Below are 19,730 nucleotides of genomic sequence, written 5' to 3'. Positions count from 1 at the left end.
GGATTTTCTTTTACTTGATGACTAATGATTTTGACAGTCATTTCATGTGTTTATTGACAATTTATATATCTATTTTTTTGAAGAGGCTTTTCCAACCTTTTGCCAATTTATTTGGACTGCTTGTCATCTTATTGAGTTGTAAAGAGAACTTTATGGAAACAATTACACTTGCCATTTTTTTGAGGCAGGAAAGAGGGCAAAAGGTGTCGCATCATCATAACATAAGGTAAGATTTCTTTTCTTTCTCTGCATTGAAATCCCTTCATTGCCAATATTATGCATTGAGCTAAATGATGTAAAATTTAAGCTGGTGAATCTATAGAGTAAGAAATGTTAATGGTTTACCAAAGGTGTTCCAAGGTGTTCTATGGACCCAAATAGGTTGTATGGAAGACCATAAGCAAGGTAGGATAAGAATGCTAGAGTAGAGCACTTTTCCTGTACGACATGTTCCTGCCACTATGGAGTATCCAAACCAAATGCAACAGAAACAAATTAAATTCAACAAGGAAATGGTTATGCTATAGAATTCTTCACCATGGAGAAAATAATTATTCCTCTGCACCACTTTGCTAATGCAAATATGTAAAAGTTTTCAGAGAATTTGAACAATATAAAATTTTAATTTGTGATTTTAAACTCTGCTTGCAATCTGCTAATTTAATATATATTTTTAACTTTCCAATTGCTTTAATTTTTCAAATATTGAAGTTAGCTTACTAGACCTGATGGAAAGAACACCTAGAAGGCAGTATTATTTAAGAACCCAGGCAACTAGTAACAAGGCACCACATTTACAATTTTCCTCCTCTGGTGTGTGTCTATGTATTGTTGGTGGAGTAGGGATTTCCTTGTTTTAAAGGCAGTCCAGCAAAATCAGTTAAATGAAGCAAATAGAAAGTATCTGTTTACTGTCAACAATAAACAGTATACTTTAAACTTGTCTTGTTTCCTGCATTCCCAGTGGATTAAGCAAAAATCTTGTATTTATGAAAATTAAATAAGACCAACTCTATTTCTGGATATATTATAGATTCCGTACATTAACTATGTGGTAGAAGTTCAGTCCCTCTCTTTACTGTGTCACCAATATTGCTAAGGTGGTCCTTTCCCCATTATTTTTTGGAGGAGTGATATATAGAATTATAACAATCATAATTTGGGTATCATAACACAAGTTCAATATTTCTCACTAAATTGCTTCATTTGTTTTATCGATTGTTTTCCTATATGAGCACCCAGAAACTGATTGTGGTATTGTGAGACTTTTATGGACCCCAGAAAAATCATGTTCTTGGAGCTAATCCATTCTTTTGGGTGTGGACCTATTGCAGGCAGGAGGTTTGATTAGGGTATATCAGTAGGGCATGATCCAGATTGGGTCTTAATCTTTTTGCTAGTGTCCTTTATCAATGGGATGACTATGGAGAGAGAGACAGAGAGAAAGCCAGAGGAAGTTAGAAGCAGAAAGCAACAGAACCCAGAAGAAAAGGGAGAGACCAGCAAATGCTGCCATGTGCTTTGCCATATAAGAGAGGAGAGCAAGATCGTCAGTAGCTGGTCTTTGGAAAGAAAGCATCACATGATGATGTCTTGATTTGGACATTTTTCTCAGCCTTTACCCTATAAGCTGGCAACATAATTTCCCATTATAAAAGCCACCTCATTTCTGGTATATTACATTTTGGCTGCCTACCAAACAAAAGCAGATTTTGGTACCAGGAGTGCTGTGATTACAAATACCAAAAATGTGGGGATGGTTTTATAGTGCATAAAGGGTAGATTCTGGAAGAATTATGAGACGCTTGATAGAAAAGGCCTATATTGCTTTGAAGAGACTGTTGGAAGGAGGATGACTTACTAAATACACTTCTGATGAGGTCTTAGACAGAAATAATGAATATGTCATTGCAAACTAGAAGAAAGGTGACCCTTGTTTTAAAGTGGCAGAGAACTTGACAACATTGTGTTTGATGTCAGATGGAAGGCAGAATTTGAAAGTGACAAGCTTAGATATTTAGCTGAGATTTCCAAACAATGTGTTAAGTGAGGTCTGGCTTCTCCATTCAGGTTACAGTAAGATGTGAGGGGAAAGGGATAAGCTGAGAACTAAACTCCTAGGCAAAAGACACCAGAAATTGTTAGTTTGGGAAATTCTTAGCTTCCAGAAAGCTGGGTTCCCAGAGAACAGTGCCTATGTTTTAACTGAACTTGGAACCGGTCAGCATTTCAGTATAATTCAGGATTAGAAATGCAGTTATCCAGGAAGGAGCTGTGGATGGTCTTGTGGTCTCACAGTCGGGAGCTCTGTGTGGTACAAGTGAAACCAACAGGATTTTTTTGCAAGATCTTTAGACTAGACTAAAAGGGATAGAAAATAAACATATTGAAGGAAAAATGACTACAAAGGCAGAACTATGGAAGCTGTTTCTGGACTAAATACATCTTCTTCAGCCAAGAGAGCAAACCCACCCATGTTTTTGGAAAGGGTGAGTAAGACCCTGCACTTGAAAAGGACAGGCCTTCCACCTCATCATTCAGAAAGGATGTAGCTGCCTCAGTCTTCAGTGAGGACATGCTCCGGGGACTGTGGAAAGTCCCGCCTCCAGGATGCTTGACGAGGGTGGAGCCTAGAACATGGCCACAGGACAAGTCCTTGGCAAAGCTGTGCCTGCTACTTCAAAGGGAACTGAGGACAATCCATCATTCCATAGATGACACTGAGACCTTGAAACCTAATGGAGTATGTCTTGCAGGGTTTCAGAACTATTTGGGGCCTGTGACCTCTGTTTTGCTTCCAATTTCTCCTATGACAATGGGAATATGTATCCTATGACTGCCCCTCCTTTGCATATTGGAAGCAAATAACTTTTTCTAAGTTTCACAGGTCCACAGCCTGAGGGGAATTTTGTGCCAGGACAGGTCACACCTGTGACCAATTTTGATGTGTCTTTGTACTTACTATTTTTATTAAAATGATTGAAGTCTTTTGAAATATTGTAATTGAATAAATATATTTTCTACATGGAAAGAACATGTGATTTTGGGGTACAGAGCATGGAATGTGGTAGTTTGAGGTTTTGACAGACCTCAGTAAAATCAGGTCCTTGAGGTAATCCATTCCTGATGGTGTAACCTTATTATCGGTGGGATCTTCTGATTAGGTTAATTCAGTAAGGTCTGAAGCAGGGTGGGTTTTGTCCTCTTACTGTAGTTCTTTATAAATGGGAGAGAAAGATAGAGCGAAATCCACAGGAGCAGAGAGAAAGCCAGAGGAAGCCAGAAGCAGAAGGCAGTTAAACCCAGAAGAGAAGGGAGAGACCAGCCGGCGCTGCCATGTGCCTTGCCACATCAAAGGGGAGTCCAGGATCGCCAGCAGCTGATCTTCATGAAGAAAGCATCACTGATGATGCCTTCATCTGGACATTTTCTTCAGCCTCAAAACTGTATGCTTGCAACCCAATAAGTCCCCACTGTAAATGTCAACCCATTTCTGCTATATTGCATTTGGCAGCCTCATAAATTACAATGTTTATTGTGGTGGTTTGGAACTCCAGAGACCCCAGAAAGTCATTTTCATAAGCTAATTCAGGGCTGTGGGTGTACACCCATTGTAACTAGGGTCTTTGGGTTAAGGAATGGCCTTTGTTGGGTCTAAATCCTCTGACTAGAGTCTTTTATAAATGGGATGAATACAAAGAAAAAGAAACAGATAGCCATGGAAGCAAGAAGCTGAAATCAGCAAAACCCAGAAGAGAAGGGAAAGAGTAGCAGATGCTACTATGTGCCTTGCCATGTGGCAGAGAAGTCCAAGATTACTGGTAACAAGTCTCTGGGAAGAAGGCCTCTCCTGATTGTAACTTACAACTAACTTATAACAATCTCCTGATCCCATCTCTCTGCAGACCTCCCTTTAATATAACACTATCCTGAAATTTGTGGTAATCATTCCTTTGCAGTTTTAATGTAGATTTATATATTTTCCTTAAATATTCATTGTTTTAATTGTTTAACAGTATGAAACTATTCTGCTTTCAACTTTCTGAAATTTACTTTTCCCTAATCAATATTATATGGCTATAATTGACCCACAGTGGTGGCTATGGTTAGGGTTCACTCCATTCGACTACTGCATAATAATTAATTGTGTACCATAGTTTATTCTTCTATTGATTTTGGTCAACTTCAGTTGTGTTCTTCTGAATGGTGCCTCTACAAATATTCTTAAATTTGTATTCTAGTGAACATGTGGCAGTTTCTTTTACGTATATATTAATACCTAGGAATGAAATTACTGGGTCATGGATTATACAAAGCTTCAAAATTTTAGTTAATGCTAAAGAATTTTCCCAAAGAAACCAAAGCAATTTTTACCCTTAACTGTTATATATATAAGAAAACTGGTTAATATAGAGCATTTGCAAAATCTGGTATTGTCAGCCGTTTTATTTTGTTTTTATCAGCATAATGTGTGTAATTGGTATATAACTGTCTTAGTTTGTCAGGATCCTGGGACAAATGGCACTCAATAAGTTGGCATAAACAACAGGAATTTATTGCCATATCATTTTAGATACCAGAAGTCCAAAGCCAAGGCATCCATCAGTCTATGCTCTCTCCCTGAAGTATGAGCATTCTGGTGCTGGCTTGGCACAATCCTTGAGGCTCCCTGGTTTACATCTCTGCCTTCCACATAGGGTTGTCTCTTTGTCCTTGTGTCTGTCTTGCAGGTGTTGCTGGCTTCTGCCTCCATCCTGTGGCCTTCCCTGACTTCTCTTTATAAGGCCTCCAGTAATATGGATTAAGACCCACCTTGATTCAGTTGGGTCACACCTAAATATGATCTTAGGTCCTATTCACAAATGACTCCACACTTCACCTGAGAATACATCTGCCAAGGGTCCTATTTTCAAATGAGTTCACACCCACAGGAAAGCAGATTAAGATCAAGAGTATGTCTTTTGATTTGGGGGTGCATAATTCAATCTTTATTTGCATGTCTTTATTCAGCTAATATATTTGAACATCTTATATTGGTCAAATATGTTTCTTTCTCGAGCCTCAACTTTCATCAGGTAAATGTTCTGATTATTATAAATTATTCTACTTTATAACCTGTCTTTTAAATTTTGTTAAGGTGTTTTGGATGAATATAAGTTCTAACTATTAAAATGGTCAATATTTTCTTTTAATAGTACCTTTTGAATCTTGCTTAAGAAATCCATCCCTAATCCAAGTTAAGAAAACAGTTATGCACTGTACTAAATCACTTATGTACTGGTACTAAAATGTTATATAATATTTTTATTTAGCCTCTTACAATATCATTTGATTTTGCATATTATTTGAGGCAAGGGCACTGATTTTTATATGAAAACACTTTTTTTCCAATTCTACCTGTTGAATTGCCCCGTTTCCTCTGCTCTGTCATGCTCCTTTTGTCATATGACACTTTTCCATAGAGGTTTTGATGATTTCTTGGGTCTCTTGTTGTGTTGATAAATATGTCACAATAAGTCCTTTCAATTGCAACTTTTAATCTATTTCCAATTACATCTGCCATTGTGTCACTTTTTCTTTTTTATGCTTTTTGTTACTGTTTATTTTATGCTGCCTTCTTTGTATTAAAATAGAAATTTTCTAGCATACCAATTTAATTCTTCTGCTAATATATTTATTATAGAGTTTTGAGTTATTTCCTTAGTGGTTACCCTGTGGCTTCAAAATATGCATTTTAACCAATTCTGGTAACATAGAAGTTTGCTCCAATATAACTCTCTTACTAACCCTCCTATATGTGATTGTGTCTTATGTACTATATCTATATAGGTAATAAACCACAAAATGCAGAGTTATTGATATTGGTTTATACATCTTATGTACTTCATGGAAATTCAAGAGAAGGAAAAAATATACATTAAACTATTTTATATTAACTTACATATTTAGTATTCTGGCATTTCTCCTTATTTCTTTTTATGTATTCTAGTTATTATTTGGTTTCATTTATTTGCTCCAATATAATTCCATTCCCTTTCCCCTCTGTTGTGCTCTTATGCTTATATTACATCAATATATGTTATAAGCCAAACACTCTTATAATTATGGTTTTATGCATTTTTCTTTTAAATAATTATAGAGAAGAAAACAAAAATATATTTGGGAAGTCTCAAGCTCTTTTATTTCTGCCTCTTTCTCTCAAAGTCTTTAACTAATTATTTTTTGGCAATTTTATCCAGTTTTGTTGCGGATTTGGGGGAAATAATGTGCTGAAGTGATTGGCTGTGGTAGTTTCTCTAACCTTCCTTTGCCTGTTCTAGTTTGTGGTCATGATAAATAGCATCCAGGCCAAAGGGAAAGGTGAAACTGGATGGGATAACAACTCCAAGGCAAAGACCCATAAACAGTACAATCTCCTTCACAATAATTTAATTCTGCTCTATGTTTGAAAGTAGAAATTTTAGGAGCTATCAATTCTCAACTTAGACTTTTCACCTTCACCTCATATGTGGCAGATATTTTTCCTCTTTTACTGATTGGCTTTCCCTTGGGAAAAACTTGTGAACTCTAAAATTGAAATACAGATGTTAAAGAATTGCTGCTTTTATAAGCTTGTTGATCACTGAATGTGTGATTAAAGAGTATCAGATGTGACTAAATTCACAGAAGAAATATCTCAAAACAGCACTTTTCTGTATTTAGAAATTTACATGTCCTGAAAAAAGCAATTTAAGACCATGGGCCTCTTATGTGGAAAATAAAAATTGTGGATTAGATCATTGTTTATTCAGCCCCAGCATTAAAAAATTGGTCTTGGAAAGTATTAGCTTTACAGAATTTCCTAACTTTGTAGCATGAAGACGACATCTTGAGATTAAGAAGGCTCCATGCTATTCACCCTCTTTCTACTGGAAGTTGTTATGAGCACTTATTCAAAGAGTCATTCTTTATCCTTCTGTGTGTCCTCAGTAATTTCTACATTATAGGATACATATTAGTTCCGTAAGAAATACAAAAACAAAGAAAAAAAAAGAGTGAATGAATTAAATAGCTAATTTGGAAATGCTTGTTATGGTATTTTGTACCTTTTCCTTGGAAAAGTACTTTTCTGAGTTTCTCACATAGATTGTTTGATAAAAGTAACACCCAATTATTTAGTCAATTTCTTTGAATAATATCTACTTTCCTGATTATCAAATTGATATGTGCATCATTAGCTATTTCAGAAAATTCCAAAATATATAAAGAAATTTTAAAAACTTCAATAATCCTGCTTTCAAAAATAACTGCATTAAAAAGTTTATTGTTTTTGAAATTTGGCTCTTATTTATAATGTTTTTACAAAACTGAATAAATCTACCAACATATATATGTATATACACGCATTTTATATACACACACATATTCACATACACACATATAGTTTTATGTCCTTTTTTTAGAGTATATTCTGAATTCATTTTTAAGATTTTCTTCATTATACTATAATGATAAAAGCTTACATTTCTCAAAATTTCCTTAAAGATATTCCTAAGAGTGGAATACTATAGTCAATTATAAACACATTTTAAAGATGTTTGAGGCTTGATATGTTTTTTACCAATTAATATTGTGCCTATAAACATTTATTACCCTTTGTCCATGCCTAGACCTAATATATGCATTCTACTTTTATATTACCTTCTCCTTTCTTTGCAAGATCAATATCTGTTTTATCTTATTATTTTTCAGGAGGTTACTTTTAAATCATCAACATTAACACTGTAAATCATATTTTGAAGTTTAAAACATGGAAAATTATTTCTTGCTCCCTATGCTGCAGCATACTTAGTTCTCTCCTGTGCCCAGAATGTCCATTATTTTTAAAATATAATCTAACAGGTTTTAGATATATGTATTATTTTTTATTTTACATAGCTATTCTTTAAAAATGCTCAATAGTTAAAATACCTTAATGATATTCACAGAAGTTTTGTAAACTTTATAGAACTAAGATTTTCTATTGCTCTAAGGGAGTGGGCTCTGAAGTTGGTCTGCCTGCATTCAATTCCAACTGGCCACGCGACATTGCCGGGATCGCCTCATCTCTCTTGCCCTCATTCTCATCACAATGTAAAGTGTGAATGCTATTAGTAAGGAGATGTTTGAGAATTTAACAATAAGTTAATGTCTATTACATTTTTGCAAAAGTACTATATACATAAGAAGCACATCCTAAGTGTTATAATCTTCAATAACATCAATAAATACAGCTCTTTTTGAGATTTCTCTCTATGCAAAGTATTGCCCTAAGTGCTTCCCAAATATTATATTATTTTATCCTCACTATATTTCAGTGGGCTGTTATTATCCCATTTTATAAATTTAAACAACTTGAAGCTTAGAAATTTTAAGAAAATTTTGCAAACCCACACAGAAGGAATAGAATTTTCCATTCTATTTCACGTCTCTTTTTCTTCTTGCTTTCATAACTTTTGTTCTAAAAGTTACACACTTAGGCAGTTCTAACTTCATTAGTCTCAACTGAGGATGCCTTTATGGAAAATTCAGTAAATAGCATAAAGGCTATATGTTGTCTGAGCTCTGGATATTAGTTCTATATTTAGTGGGTTGCATTTCATTAAAAATGTCCTGTCTCCAAACTCTCCCCTCAAATCACTCTGGATGTAGTATTTCATTAGTATATTGGAGGTGAATGATAATCTTTTTCTTCCTTCCTTTCTCCTTCCTTCCTTCCCTCCCTCTTTTTCTCCCTCCTCCGTCCATTTTTTCTTTTTTCATTTTTATTATATTCCACCAATATAGATATACTGAAAACATGTTTCCTTAAGAAGACACACTTGAGAAATACATCATTCTTTAAAATGCATGAATCTGTGCACAAGGAAATAACAGAAAATGAGTGAAATGTATTCCAGTTGCATTCATTGAAGTGCATCGCAAAGGGCTTTGATTGGGATATTTGACATTCCTGGATTCAGGCAGAAGGCAAAGAAATGGGAGGAAGGAATAATATTTTATAATCATGGCACAAAACCAATAAAGCAAAAAAAAAAAAAAGAAAATTTAATTATAAAAAGTTAAACAATTTACTTGGTGAAAACTAAATTAAGATAAATAAAAAGTAGAGCCAAAATAAATGTGATAAAGTAGAAAAATACCATCAAAGTACAAAATGGAAAAAATAATATATCTCTATAATAGATACAAATCAATAAGAGACTAATTAAAATATGGAATGTTAAATTTATTAAGATATTCGATCTAAATTCCAATAGTAAATATGTAAAATAAGAAATGAAACTGTCAAGAGATTTTTTTTTTTTTTTTACCATCTGATGATCAAAGCTCAAAATGAAGTTGAATGGCTTCTAGATGAGAAGCTAACAGCTATCAGCAAACCAGAAAGACAAAATCTACTGGAAAGATGCAGAAGTTATTTGTTTAAGGGAAGATATCAATGCTGAGGCAATGAGAATGGAGGAGCTAAGACTCTGGTGAGTCAGAGCAGCAAACTGACATTTGTGATGTTTTAACTCTGGGAAATTTGACAGTCCAGGTCATTGGCAGGAGGCTTTGCATGTCTCCAAAGCTGTTATACATGGGAAAAAAGCAGCAAAGTCTCATGGTTACTTATTGGCCATGAGCATTCATACAATCCCATCTGTATATTTGCTTACATCTGAAGCTGGGAAAGATGGAGACTGAAATACGTGGTGGAAAGGCTCTAAAAAGTAGGCAGAACATTCAGTAGATCATAAATCAAGATTATTAGGAGGAGGTCTCTTATGGATAATTACCTAAGGTCTCATTTGGAAATCTGGTACTCCTAGGAGTAAACTTCAAGAATTTTGACTTTTTATAGAAATTGCAGTGTAGCCTCAATTTAATACTTCCTGAATTAAAATTAGCCACTATTCTGAATCCAACAGGGTGAAACCTTTCTAAAGGAAGATTTACCACCTATAAGAACTTTCTTTTGTTTAACAGTAAATAGCATCCAATCAAAAATTTTAAGGCATGACAAAAAACCACATGAACAAATCCACAGAAAGAAACCAAGTAACATAAATCTGCATAAGGAGATTAATAAATTGAAGTTAATTGGAAAGACTTAAAATAGCTATGACAAATACATGGAAGTAAATAGGAAAGATGGAGAAAACATATGAAAAGGAATGGATTTCAGTCAAAAATTCTATCAGAACAAATCAAGTATAATTCTCAAACTGAAAAATAAAATTTCTGCAAATAGCTCATTAGTTGTATTTAAAAACATTACTACAGCACAAGACAAGATTAGTGAACTGGAAAGTAGGCCAGCTGGAATATGCACACAATGCATGGAAAGACAAGATAGAGGAAAATCCAGACAAAAACACTAGGGGATAAATACAGACCACAACAAAATGTTTTAAAATGCATACATTGTGATTTCCAGACCTGGGAGAAAACAGGGCAAATTACATATTTTTATATGGCTAAGAATCCTCCTCCAAAACCAATAGAAAAACCTCAGAAATATAAAACTCCTCTGTGTGCTTACTTCCTGGGGTTCTAGCTCAAGATTCTAGCATCAAAACTCAAACAGCAAAAACTCCAACTCCTTTCTCTACAGTGCAGTTTCTCTGTGAGTCCCCACTTGGGATGCAATATCCTAATGGCATGGCCCAATCAAAGCCTTAATCATTATTTAATCAAGTAAAGTATAACCTCTGAATCCAACACACTCTAATATGCCCAGAAGAAAAGACCCATTTACAAACATAATCCAATATTTCTTTTTGAAATTCATCAATAATATCAAACTGCTACAGCATGTTTAAAGGTTTGAAAGAGAATAGCAAACAAAAATTTCTATATCCAGATTATAAATACTTCAAAAATGAAAGTGAAACAAAGGGAAAAAAAGAATTCATTGCCAGCAGATATGCATTAAAAATAATAAATTTAAGTCTCCAGGCAAAAATGTTAATCTTTTTAGATGGAAATATTCAATTTTAAGATGGAAAGAAGGGTGACAGAAAGGCAAATGTGTAAGTAAATGAAAATGAGTAATGGCTCACTAATCAATACTATTAATGTTTTATGGGGTTAAACACAAGTGGATTTAAAATGCATGTTAAAAGTTACAAGGAAGGTGGGAATTGCTGAATTACGTTAATGTATTTTTAAAAAGTTAATGAAACAGAACAAAACCTGCATGCCAGAATTCTATGCTGTAACAAGAAACAATGAAAGAATGAAGAAAGCTAAAGTAGTTATACTATTCTTAGATAAAATGGACTTTCAATCAGGGAGCATTGACAGAGATTCATAGCATCATTTCACAAAGTTAAATGAATCAATCTACAAGAAAAAAAACAAAGTTTTATGCTAAAACAAATGCAGTATAATATAAATATAAGGAGAAACATACAGATCCACGATCACAGTGGAGCACATTAATAGACTGAATAGCTGATAACAGGGAGAAAAAAACATATACTTTGTATGCATAGAATATTTAAAAATAATAAACTTGGCTAAAAGAAGATACACGCACATACTAATGACATAATTTATTTATAAGAAAAAGGTAACTACAAAATGAAAGTATATTTGTGCAACCTCCACAGTTGTTAAAGATTTGAAATCAGAGTAAAATGTCTGACAACAGTGAAATTAGGCTAGTTATCAATAACTAAAATAAGTGGAAAATTCAAAATTGTTTGCAATTAAACATAACTTTTCTAAATAATCCATAGCTCAATAAAATTTGAACTGGATATGACTGAAGATATAACATATCAAAATATGTTGAATAGTGCCAGCAGAGTGCTCAGAAGGAAATGTGTATTCTTAAATGTAAAGATTTAGAAGAAAGCCAAATATTATTGATCTAAGCTCCTATATCATGAAGCTATAAAAAGCACAGAAGAACATCTTTAAAAAGTAAAGTGGAGTAAAAAGTTAAGAACAGAAAGTAGCAGTTAAATTATTCAATAAATAAAATTGAAAAAGTCAATAGTTCTTTGGAAACAATAGTACAATTCCATATACTATTAGTAAAACTGATAGAGAAGAAAAGAGAAAACATAACTTGCCAATATCAGATATGAAAAGGTATGTCACTGCGAACTATCCAGATGTGGCAGTGATAAATAATATAGTGAAAGATTTTAGATCACTAATTTTGAAATATAGAAAAAATGTGCAGTTTATTTGAAAAACTCAACCTAACAGATACCAGAATGAATGGGAAATCTGAACATTGATATCTATTAAATTGAACCTTGTATTGAAAAATAATTTCTCAGAAGAAAATCCAGGTCAGATGGGTCCTTTGGAGAATTATTCAAACCATTATTCAAACCATTTAGAGAAGATAGATCCCTAAATTTGCAATAATTTTTCAGAGAAGAGAAAAAGAAATAATACTTTCCTTGCTTCCCAACTCATTTTATGTGCTGAGCATGGTTTGATACCAATATCTTGATGGGAACATGTGACAAATTGAAATTACTGATCAATCACTCTCAAGATCATGGATGCAGAAATTCTAAACCAAATAATAAGCAAATCAAATCTAGTGACATATAAAATTGGTTTATAGCTAAGTATTATTTATGTTAGGGCTAAAAAATAGTTTATTGAGAAAAAATGCATATCATCACGTTAAGGGAAAGCAGTGAAATATATTATTTTCTCATTATATGCAGATAAGAGATAATACCATTCAATTTTTTGTTATTAATAAAATATCACAAATTGAGACTAGAAAGAAAATCTTAAAAAGAAAACCTAAACATTGTAGCAACTACTGTATCTAGATACAGAACCCAGATTTCACTCAATTAGTCTAATAGGAAAAAAACATAAGACTTTATTTTATAGAAAGGTTGATTAAAGGGTAGATAAGGATATATCCAGACAAAGCTAAACTAAAGAATGGTGGAATTGTTATTTTAATATCAAACAAAATAAAAAAATAAAGTTCAAGTCAAGGTAACAGTTTCATTAGTTATAAAGTCATAATAATGATAAAAAGAACAATTCTCTAGGACGTCAAAAAATATAAAGAAATGTGCACCTAATAACAGCTGCTGTTTTCAAAAATAAAGAATAGAAATGACTAGTCATCATTGAAATGGCCCCTGGGGAATATTACTGAATATTTCTTTCTAGTAGTTGATACATAAAGTAGAAACTAAAAGAAATGCAAGATTTTTAGTAACATTTGTTGCAGATTATGAAAGAACATCATTAGACTATTACCACTAACTGTGTTCCATAACTTACATTTGGTATATTTTTTCCATACACTCCCTACTGTTAATACCATGTATTAGTATTGTACATTTGCTATAGTTCATGAGAAAACACTCTCGCATTTGTACTGTTAATCATCCACCTTCCACCACCTGTTTCACTGTATTCTTCAGTCCCATGCCTTGTACAATCTATCCACTTTGTCTAGAATGTTCATATTTTAAAGCTTTCATGGTTTGAATAGTCACTAGGACAAAAGCAAAAGCACCACAATACAATTATTTATTAGATGACAAAGATGATCTTAACTTTATTAGAGATTTATACACAGTTATAAACATCTCATGATATGTCTTAGCCCTCTCTTTAGTATTTCAATAATTTGTTCACATACTTATTAAATATTTACCACTCATGGATAACTTATGACAGAACTGTTAATTTAAAAAAAAGTTATTCGTTCATATTGCAATGACTTCCATTTATGTATTTATCAAGTAAAATTATTAATGGAATAAAATGGGCTCTATCTTAAATGCATTGAATTCCTAAATACTGCAATCAAATGTGTTGTTTTATTTTCGCTTATAAGAAGGATGTTTGTATTGCATAGACACAGCTATTCCAGAGCACATTTAAAAACAGAGACGGTAGTGAGGAAGAATGAACTAATAGTTAACTCTCCATGCACATCATGTTCAAAATTTAGAAATATAGGTGTAGTGTTGGAAATGTAAATTTCCCTTCCAGTACCACTGACTATAAGTTTGTTCTCAGTCATAAACACAAATCATGTCCTGCTGCTGCTCTATCATTTAGAGAATATTGTAAGAAAAGGAAATGCTGAAGAGCATAGACGATACAAAGGAAAAGGGAATTTGTAAAAGTTGTACCAAAGTACAACAGAATCTTTGCAGTATAGACTTCGCAAGGTTTTATTATGCAAGGTCTATGCTGTGTACTGAACTTAATATTTATTTTGCTGAATTTTCATAATGCTTAATGTGAGGATGGTTTATGGGAGGCAATCCCTTAGCTCTTCAGCGTTCTTTGTCTGCTGGGCCTTCTAATCACATCAGAACATTTTCCTACCCATCTTGGTGGACTACAAATTAACTTTTGTAAGGGGTTAAAATGGCTTTACAGATTTTGGAATATTCATATTATTGCCACTTCAGAAATGAGCTCAATCCAGTGAAGCTGTTTGTATTGAAAACGTATTTAAAATATTTTCCATTATTATTGTCATTACTTTATATAACTATTTAGAGTAAGAAATTGTCACATTATTTTTCCCATGAATATCTCCCTGAATATTCTGGAGAAACTAGAAGTAGCAGGAATACTAATGAATCTGAATTTTCACTACCAAATCTTAAAATATATCCCTACTGCCGAGAAGAGAATGAAAGTTTCCCCTTCAGCCACTCTCAAATTGTGTGTACAATTTGATTTCCGAAAAGAAAAGGAATGCACTAGCTCCCTCTTTACACCTACCATTAATTAAAATGCATTTGTGCTATTCAGTAGAACTTATATCACAAAGAGAAAAATATAAATTATTTAGATGTTATTATTCTATATTTTAATACTCCTACTACTCATTATTATACTAATAAATAGGTATTTCATTGTAAAAATGCTATTGTTGGTGATAAAATGACAAAACTTCCTTTCTACATGTAATCAATATTGAAGTTAATGTGAATCATTTGAATGTCTGTATTACTATATAAGGAAAACGTCATTTCATATTTTGAATGTGCAAATAAACAATATAATTTAGATGAAAAGGCTATTCACATGTCTCATTAGTAAAATAGTATTGAGAATTTAAGAAATCTTTGTTTATATTTTGCTTTTAATTACATATCAGAAACATCAATTTGTGTTGCCCTCTATTAAAGATATAAAATGAAAAAATACTAAATTTTAAAACTCTATTAAAGATATATTTCAAATATTCAGCACCACTTAGCATCTACTTGTTCAATCTTATTTCTGTAAGGAAAAACTACCATTAACGCAAAAGAATAGCAATCTTCGGAAAGGGACAGAAAAGTTGAAGTCATGTAATATTCTGAAACTTCAGATAGCTGGTTTAAGAGTTTTATGTAACAGATGGCTTTATAATCAGGAAAATATTTTAAAGCAATGGCAAAAATCTAAAAATGTTTAAAAACTATAATCATATAATCAAATGCTTAATAAGCAACACCTTTTTGTTGAAATAGCAGCAGCAACACCAACAATTTAACATTTCTTGACAATTCTATATTTACTAAACACTTTTCTTATAATGGCACTTAAACTTCATAACAATCCTAGAAAGTTATTTCCATTTAACTGAAGCTTAGAAGGGTTAAGGAACATGAACAAATTCAGGGAAACAAAGATTTAGTAAAGTCTCAGAGGAGTCTAGATTTAAATCTCATGTGGCACCAACATTTAGACCAAGGTTTTATAGCTCAGTTATTCTGGGAGTTTCTTCATAGCCTCAGATTCTTTATCTGGAAAAATGAATAGTTACATTAAAATTACATCATGCTTGTAAAGTTCTTACTACAAAATTTCTTGAAAAGCAATTGTTCAATGCGCTGTTGCTCTCTTCATCAGTCTTGGGGCAAATTCTCTGCCACTACCCTTCCCACAGTTCACAGCCTCTGATACGTCTCCTCAGAAAGTATTACACTCTGCTTAGTAATGACTGCAACATGAGTTGTATTTAAAGGAATTTGCTGTAGTGAACAAGGAAATTACAAATCTGTATGTGAATCCTCACTCTTCCACTATGTAACTGTGGAAGAGGGATGAGGGGAAGAACAGAAAATCAAAGTGGAATGGAAGAATCCCATTCCCAGACCAAATGACACTGATTCTCAAGAGCATTTGAAAAAAGGGATAATGCCTGAAAGAAAAATGGGTAAAGATTCATTGATCTATCTATCAAAAATATCAATAAAGAACCACCTCTAACTAATGGGATATGTTCAAGAATATCTGATGTTTCCCCCTTAATTTATATACGTTAGCAACAAATACTTATGTGATTCCTATGTTTTTATGTTCTCCATTTAGCAGTTTGTAATAACATGCAATCTGCTCAGAACTGAATAGAAAAAGAGAAACAGCTGATATATATTTTAAAGATCTTCAGAAAAGACTGCTGTATGTATGATCTCTGAAAATAAGTAGAGTACATGAACAGACAAATTGTTTTAATATTGCTTTACTTTGGCATTGAAATTTTTTAAACAGTTACATCAATATCCAGACAGGAATATATCAATGAATGAGAAATTTTGAGGTAAAATAATAAATCCACATAAAATAATTCCCCCAAATTATCAAAATACCCAAGTCTAAATGAGAAAGACTTTGGGGGTAGTTGACTGTTAATTAGGAGACTGGAATTTAAGTCTCAGATTTGACATGAAAAGAATTTCTGGCCTTCCAGGTAATTAATCATTATTGGGCCTCAGTTTTCATTACGAGAATAAAGGGATTTGAATAAATTTTGAATTTCAACAAGTTGAATTATATAATTTAAAAGTCATGAATGAACTGAAAAATAATTTTAATAACTCGCAAATCATACAGACCAAAGCCAATTGTATATTGCATGTGATATTTTAATCCACACTAATATAAAATACTACACATACTACGCATATAAAATAATGACAGGAGGAGATTTATTTTAATCTTTCATAATGCCATGTCAACCACTGGGAATTATAAAACAATGAATATGGAACACATTTCTGACAAAGAAAAATCTTCAAATCACTTCAGGTACCCTGCTGTTTTTCTGACATTTTAGAAAATTGATATCAGAGATTTTATCTTTGGTAAATTTTAAATGCCAAACTGTTGTCTTTCTCTGTCCATTGGTATTATATGAATCCAATTTCATGCATTCAAAAAATAATGATGTAATTTAGCTTATCTTAAAGCAGATAGTATGAATTATTACAAGTTAAAATGAAATAGAGGCCTCAAAGATTGGCCTATTTTAGCATAAATATATGGAAATATATTCTTTATTTGCAATAATTTGATTATTTTTACCATATTTTCTCATTACATGTTTTTTCTCTGCTTTGAATAAATGGTTTTCATGCATTTTATTTGTCTTTCCAGAGAAGGTTATATATTTAGGGCATTAGAAAGAACTTTGGAAGACAGGATATTACAGTTTAGAAAAATGCCTAATAAAATAAGTTTCTTGCAGTAAATCTACAACAAAGAGTATGTTTTTCTATTAACATTTCTAAGCAAGTTTAATGATAGTCATAAACACACCAACTAGAAAGATCTGCATTTGATTTGAAAAGAAACTCTAGGTTTCAATATTATGATTCCAGAAATTTATAGTAGTAAAAAAAATTATGAGGGTGTAATGGTTGTCATAATATATAGAAATAATAATTAAATATATACAGTATTGAACATATCTTTTCATTGTAAAATGATATAAATCTAGATTGTTTATATTTTACTTCTATGAAATGTATTTTCTTTATAATAGATTGTATGTACCTTAATAAGCATTTGAAAACTTAGTTGAATCTATGTAAAATACACTATATATACATGTAACTTCTATTCCAAAATGCCACATTAGAATTCTAGGTTGTTTCCTTGGAACCCTTTTTTTCTAGGCATGTAGAGTTATCTCTAAAAATTTGAAAGCATGTGTGCTTAAAACAACATCTGAATCTGGAGAGAAATTTCTAGTAAGCTAATAAGCAGTTACAGAGTAGATGTTCCCCCCCCTCCACCAAATAAAAATGACAATCTACTCAGAATTTTATTTTATTTAAGTACCATCCATTTACTTCTTTAGAAGTCCTTGGTGTGGCAAATTCATTCACATTTGTTTGTAACCTAATTATGTTCCTCAGGACTCTTATTTGATGTTGAGACTGTTAAGGGAAAATTGTATTGACAATCTTTGAAAACAGAGTTCTCTTTTAAAAATTCTTCCACTCCCTCTGCCCCAAGGAAACACCATTGTGTTTTCTAAAATTGTAACTTTGGCTGTGGGATTGAGAAGGCAAGTCAATGCCTTTGGGTTGTTGTTCTATCTAGCAAAAATAGGACCATAAACTCCCAGAGAATGTGACACACCTGAATCCCAATGGCTTATTCTGTCTTTCCCCACAATTATCACATGTTCTCTGATGTAAACAGATTTTCTAAAAATAATGAAATATTTTATATGATTAACATGAATGTTACATTACATACTAAATAATATATGGTATATCGTAAGCAATTTTGATACAAAAGATCACTGGTATTAATATTTTGGCATAAATCAGAAGAATCACTAATGGAGAAAATAAAATCTTTGAAATAGAAAAGAACCTCATGACCAATGATATATATTTTGATTCACCAGGAAAACATAATGAAGCTAATATTTTATGCACTTGATATAATCTCAATGAATATACAGCAAAATATTGACAGAATTAAAAGGAGACATAAACAAATTCACCATCTTTGGGGGTAAATTAGCTCATGCCTCTCACTTAATGAAAAATCCAAAAATGGATTTTTTGGAAGAATTTAGAACTTTGCACAGAACCATGAAAGATATATATACCTTCTGTTACTTAGCAATGAGATTGCTGTCTAACGTATACAGAAGCCAATACCCTAACAACAGAATTTTGAGGGAAAAAAAAGTTTTGTGAGGTCAACTAGCAAGGGGGCAGGAAACAAGCTCAAATCTGTTTCCTTAACCTGAGTGTTAAGGGAGATTTATAGGATAGAAACAGAGGGAGGTGGGGAGAGCGACAGGGATTTGGGTTGGCATATTCTGATTGGTAGGTTAAGAATTGTCTATATAGGGTAGAAATATATGAAATATGCCTATGGACCAGCTCTTCCTTGTTGAGGTTACCCTCACATTTCATTTGCTTCTTCTATCTCCTCATCTCCATAATCCTGCTTCCAAGGAAGGCAATTTTTGTTCCTAGAGCCTCACGGGTCTTTCAAGGGATATGTGTCTGCGCATGCTCTGGTCTCCCATCTGTTGGCTGAGTTTGACTGACTAAACCAAGCTCAGAAAAAATTTTAGTTATGGTAGAGGAAGAAATCCTGATAAGTAAGTTTTGGCCTGAATCTTGACTTTGACTTATGACTCCAGGCTATCTTGTTGTAGAATTTAAGAGAAGTTCAATTATTTGAGTATAGAGAGGCCAGGACTCAGGAATGATTTTGAGAAGGAAAAATGGTTTATTGACGGCCCGCTGGACTCGGGAACTTCTGTTTGAATCCCGAGCCCTGAACAAGATTTTCAAACCTCTTTTATACAGAGAGGAAAGGCCAAATGGTCCCTCTGTTTCAGTTCTCAATAGGCTTCAATTAGCATATATCTTCCACATCTTAGGTAAGCTTTTAGCATGGACTCCAGATATTCTAGATAAGCTTTTAGCATATTTACTTTTTGCATTTCCCCTAAATAC

The 19,730-nt window shown here is 32.8% G+C and overlaps 1 protein-coding gene across 5 annotated transcripts in view; it reads left to right on the top strand.

Moving 5' to 3' along the window:
• Nucleotides 1–19,730, top strand: part of CYLC2 (cylicin 2) — a 50,664-nt gene that overhangs the window by 18,796 nt on the left and 12,138 nt on the right. For all 5 annotated transcript variants that reach the window (XM_058302931.2, XM_058302929.2, XM_058302930.2 and 2 more), the window contains one exon: nucleotides 84–226. The gene's annotated coding sequence lies outside the window, so the exon portion shown is untranslated. The remainder of the gene's footprint in view (nucleotides 1–83; nucleotides 227–19,730) is intronic.

This window comes from Dasypus novemcinctus, chromosome 8 (genome assembly GCF_030445035.2).
Source record: "Dasypus novemcinctus isolate mDasNov1 chromosome 8, mDasNov1.1.hap2, whole genome shotgun sequence".
Classification (NCBI taxonomy): Eukaryota; Metazoa; Chordata; class Mammalia; order Cingulata; family Dasypodidae; genus Dasypus; species Dasypus novemcinctus.
The sequence above is the reverse complement of the archived record's forward strand: the minus strand, read 5'-3'. Positions and strand labels throughout refer to the sequence as shown.